This window comes from Oryzias melastigma, linkage group LG5, assembly GCF_002922805.2.
Source record: "Oryzias melastigma strain HK-1 linkage group LG5, ASM292280v2, whole genome shotgun sequence".
Taxonomy (NCBI): domain Eukaryota; kingdom Metazoa; phylum Chordata; class Actinopteri; order Beloniformes; family Adrianichthyidae; genus Oryzias; species Oryzias melastigma.
The window spans coordinates 20,506,494-20,512,091 of NC_050516.1; the positions used below are offsets into that span (position 1 = coordinate 20,506,494).

General features: G+C 36.6%; 3 non-coding genes across 3 annotated transcripts; 1 reads left to right on the plus strand and 2 right to left on the minus strand.

Moving 5' to 3' along the window:
• Positions 1-3,898: 3,898 nt before the first annotated feature.
• trnae-cuc lies at positions 3,899-3,970 on the minus strand. The gene has a single exon. It is a non-coding gene; the product is annotated as a tRNA-Glu (tRNA).
• Positions 3,971-4,341: 371 nt separating this feature from the next.
• Positions 4,342-4,412, plus strand: trnag-gcc. The gene has a single exon. It is a non-coding gene; the product is annotated as a tRNA-Gly (tRNA).
• A 357-nt stretch (positions 4,413-4,769) lies between these two features.
• trnae-cuc lies at positions 4,770-4,841 on the minus strand. Its single transcript has one exon. It is a non-coding gene; the product is annotated as a tRNA-Glu (tRNA).
• Positions 4,842-5,598: the final 757 nt, after the last annotated feature.

A 5,598-nucleotide genomic window follows, 5' to 3' on the forward strand; every position in this document is an offset into this window, starting at 1 on the left:
AGGTGCTGCCATATCACTGGACAAACAAGAACGTGACATTCCTGATTCTCGTACTTCCTTGCATGAGTTTCTCGTAAAACTAGCAAACACCTGATAAACATGAGTCCGTTTTCAGCAGGAGTTTGGTTCACATTTGCCTAAAGCGAGCTTAAAGTGAACCTAGGGAAAAAGTAGTGACTAATTTGCATATTTCATTTCACTTTTTGGTACTCACCTTGTTATCACATGTGTTTTTAACAACCACAAAGCCCTTGTTAAACAGTGTAATTTCATTTTGTGTTTAGTAACAGTTGTGCAGAACACAGCAGCTCAGCGACCTTGACGTAGAGTGTTCACCGTGGAACTGGAAAGTCGTGAGCTCAAACCCATGGCTGAGTCATACCAAAGACACAAAATGGGAACTAATGAATCCATTCTTGACTTTCAGCACTAAGGGGTTGGATTGGAAGGCTATACCACCAAATGGTTCCTGAATGCAGCTGTGTCTGCAGCTCACTGCTCCCCCACAGGATTGGTCAAATGCAGAGAAAAAAATGTCACAGATCCATGCGCTTGACAGCTACTAGGACTTACATTTCTAACTAAGACGCTAAAAAAGAAAATCTTTTTCTAGTGACCTCTGTTGTATTTTTCTTTTGCTCCAGGGCCTTGATGGAGATGTTCATCACTGCTTAGTCTAACTTTTCCTTAAACATCTGCAATAATAAGTGTTCTTCATGTCGTATCTCCAATGCCACAGTGAGCACACTGACTATAAAAGGATCGGTGTCACGCAGTGCGCACATGCCTGCTGTTGACTCCCATCCAAGGTCTTTGCTAGTGCAAACCTTGATGTGTTTGTCCCATCTGCCTCTTCTGACACAAATTCAACATTGCCATTTTGTTTGGCATTTACACAAATGTTGGACCTGAAGCCTTTGAAGAACAGTCAGAACACACAAAGGCACTGCCAAGTGTTATAACCATCAGGAGTTACTTTACCTTTGATTTCTCAATCACCATCTTTACATAGGAGAGATGCCAAGTGTCATTAACCTGAAATGTGTGGAGATGAACTCAAAACAAGTGTCTTGTGTTGGTCTTACAGGTACGCGATGTGGTAACGGGGTTAAGAAAGTTTAGAAAAAACAAAGAGAGATGGACGGAGTGAAAAGTTTACAAGACCTTTAGGAGTATGACTTTTATTCAGATCTTATGAGGTACGCATCTTCTGGATTTAGTGAAAACATAAAGTAATTATTCAAGGTTTATGTTTGGTTTCTCAAATACAAAAAGCCTACCAACAACTTCAAATCCTTGTTAATGCGAGGTATGAGACTTTTACTGTTAGTCGGTAAAAATAATTCACTGAGAAATAATAAAGAATTCTTTCTTGTACAGACATCAAACCCAAAAAAAAAAATAAACAGTGGACTCCTAGTTCAAAAATAAGTTTACAGGCCCTATTAGGTGAAGTCAACAACATTAAATACCCATTGGGACTTAAACATTTATTACATGTCTGACTGGAACCTTTTCCGCGTGGTAGTAAATAAGGTAATAACATGTAGCATAGTTATGTTGCTTCAAATGAGCCAGCAGGGGTTTATCCTGCTGAGTGAGTTGTTGACTGATATTCTGCTGGTACAGACCATCAGTGAAAAGCACATGTGGTGTTGGTATGCATGTGAAAAAAAAATTGCTTTTTTTCACACAAACTGATGGAGCAGTGAGAACAGTAAGGTGTTTTTGTTCCTTCAAAAGGTGAAAAAACTGAAAGTCTCACAAAAATTATATAAAGTCATTTATTCCATGCATGTTTTTTGTCATTTTTGGAGATTTTGTGAAATTTTCCTTTTAGAGTAATCATCTTGACTGGGATCTGGAGCCTTACAGATGAAATTAATAGGAATATAATGGGTTTTTTTTCTAACTTTATTTATAAATTAAAGCTTAGACTAAAGAGACTGCATAAAAATAATAAAATAAAAAAAATGAAATAAACATTTATGAAATTAGTCCTTACATCAGTAAATACGATTTTTTATTATGGTTTTAAACAAACCGTTTCTAGAAAATTTTATTTATCAATGATTTTATGTTTTTTTGTTTATTTTACCAGTATCAATAGAGCAGTGGAACGGAATGGATCTACTGGATATGGTCAAGTTTTATACACCTACCACCATCTAGTGGCACTGAAAAAGAACTGCACACATACACAAAAACTATTTAAAGTTTTCAAAATTTGCTGTTAAATTATATTGCAATAATTTAGCCCCACCTAGTGGTTGATTTAATAACGCACAAGACAAGCAGGTAAGATAAAAATGTTTCATATGGCGGCATTTTGCATGTAATTTATATAAATGAAAAAAAACAAATGAATTATTATTATTTATTTTTTTTGGGGGGGGGGGGGGGGNNNNGTATTATCTGTGCTTTTTTATGACTGCAAAAGAAAAGAATTACAGACAGCCTAAACACTAAGTCATCTGTTCATTAAAACTGTAAGATGACCTGCAATTAAAAGTAAAAAAGACACAACAGGTGCATGTCGTAGACACAAATTGGGTCAGTTTTGTTTATATCGTCAACCTGTGCTCTTCCTGCTTTGTCTAAAACGTTACAGAAATATGTTGTTTTATAGTACAGTGAAAGCTGCGTGTTACTGTTTGTCAGTTCCTTTGAAAACTTTGGAAACAAAGCAGCAACGTGAGTGACCAGCAATCTTTAATACATTATTTTTTGGTGTTGTATATTTAAAAAAGAGAATTAAACTGATTTTTGATACAATATTTTCTGTGCTTTTGAGATAACTTCTTCTTTTCTGTGTTTTTGTAAGTCTTTCAAGATTTTTTTTTCTTTATAGCTAATTTTGTTATTTAGGACTACAACATTTGTAGTAATACTGAATGATTGATTGCATTTCTCTGGGAGATTTTGTGTACTTTATTGAAGGCCCTTGCCAGCTTCTGCAGACTCACAAGCGTTCTACATCAAAACTCAAAAAAGGTGCATCATATTAACAATTGAATTCTGTAACTCACATTCTGCATCACCACAAAAAAAATAAATACTTCATAGCGGTCAATATAACTATTACGTCCCCAAAGTTTTGCTACGTAATTTTTAATAAATAAAGAAGGCTAAGCGGGTAATTTGAAAATGATGCAGCAATATCCCGATGAGCAAAAAAGAAAAAAAAATTGACATGGATATGTCAGAAACATGAACATATTGTGCCTTGTCGATTTTTGTTTCAAATTAATTTAATAGTCTTCAAGAGCAGGTAAAGTTAGTGTTTAACCTGATTATTGTTTTTATATATAATTCTTCAACAACAAAAAAATTAGCATGCAAAAAGTCCTAATAAAAACAAAAAGTTAGTAGGAAAAACATTGGTTGCAGGTGGACCAACGACAAATTTCCATGCATGTGGCCTAACATTAACATTTTGATATCTAATATCAGCTTGTTGGCACAATTGTGCATTGGTGGTATAGTGGTAGCATAGCTGCTTGCCATGCAGTTGACTTGGGTTCAATTCCAAGCCAATGCATTCATTCTAGACTACCTTTTATGTACAAGGACCTTCATGTTTAATTGTATAGACTTGAAACAGATCCAGAGTCAACTTAAAAATATTGTTTTAATCTCTCATTTGGAAATGATATTCTAGTGTGTCCTGAACTGCAGATTGATATAAGTCTTTGTTTTGCCAGGAAAACCCTTCAATCCTCAAAATTGTTTTGTTCCCTTGGCTTACCTTGTAAAGGATATTGTCAAATGACAGGTGTGTTTGAAATGACTTATAAGATGAAGAAGGCTGCTTTCAAAGGTGGCTTGTCATGGGAGTCATTTCTTTTTCAAAGTAAAACCGTGCTACCTAAATGAGCTTGCCTTAAAACTTTGTCACTTCCCTGACCGGGAATTGAACCCGGACCGTGGCGGTGAGAGCGCCAAATCCTAGCCATTAGACCATCAGGGAAATGCTTGGTTAAAGGCAACACCATTTTCAACATACTGCAGAAGAGTCACCACTAAAAGGACATCAACGGGCTATTTAATAAGGCCTTAAGGAAAGTATATATCATTTTTGCATCAGTGTGGATCTTTTTCAATTCTGAAGCATTTCTCTTGGGCTTGTTTTCATGTTCATTACATCTCATTTCATCTGTCCCTGTTGTGGAACGAAAAGTTGAAATCTAGGCTTACTGTGGTTCCAGAGATGTTGACTTAAATGTTGCTTGACTTTTGGCTTTTCATTTCAAAAAATCAGTCTTGGTTGATGGTTGACAGACATGCAACTTTTTTTATGCACATTTTGTCATATAATATAAGGTTGCTGGCACAAACTGTGCATTGGTGGTATAGTGGTAGCATAGCTGCTTGCCATGCAGTTGACCTGGGTTCAATTCCCAGCCAATGCATTCATTCTAGACTAGCTTTTATCTACAATAACTTTCATGCTTAAGCTTAATCATATGGACTTGAAACAGACTCAACTTAAAAATATTGTTTTAATCTCTCATTTGGAAATGATATTCTAGTGTGGCCTTAACTGCAACTTGATATAAGTCTTTGTTTTGCCAGGAAAACCCTTCAATCCTCAAAATTGTTTTGTTTCCTTGGCTTACCTTGTAAAGGATATTGTCAAATGACAGGTGTGTTTGAAATGACTTATAAGATGAAGAAGGCTGCTTTCAAAGGTGGCTTGTCATGGGAGTCATTTCTTTTTCAAAGTAAAACCGTGCTACCTAAATGAGATTGCCTTAAAACTTTGTCACTTCCCTGACCGGGAATTGAACCCGGACCGTGGCGGTGAGAGCACCAAATCCTAGCCATTAGACCATCAGGGAAATGCTTGGTAAACGGCAACACCATTTTCAACATACTGCAGAAGAGTCACCACTAAAAGGACATCAACGGGCTATTTAATAAGGCCTTAAGGAAAGCATATGTCATTTTTGCATCAGTGTGGATCTTTTTCAATTCTGAAGCATTTCTAATATTTAAAAAAAAAAAAAAAACCCAGATCAGGTTTCCTGTTGGTTTTGTCGCAGTAAGAGAACACCTGCCTCCCTCAGACTTCATCAACACGAGCAGCTAGAAAGAAACTGCCACTCACATGCACTCTGTTTGTTCATGCCTCATTTAAATGTTTACCCACGATCAACATTTCAATTAAAAGATCCATTCATTACAGCCTAGTTTTTGGATAGAAATTGAGAATAATCATCATTATCATCCAGACAGTGTCGAAAATGGAACTGAGTTGAGATTTCGTCAATAATCAAGTGGGAGCGCATCATGCGTTGGATCGGTTCCCAACGTGGGAGCATCATCATGCACATAATCACAGAGATAAGCAGCCATGACATTCACTTAAAAGTAAACACATTTTGATTAACTGTAGAAACAAATAAATTAAAATCCGGGTTGTGAAATGAAGCTGCGAGCCACAGAAAACAGCTGCGGGCGGTTTCCGCTCGTCTGCTTTATCGGCTCACGGGGAATAAATACATGGAAAGTATGGATATGACAGGCACGTCGGGACAGCAGAGGTTAATGTGAACAGTCCTAGCAGGGAATATATTTGCATTTCAAAGACCAGCT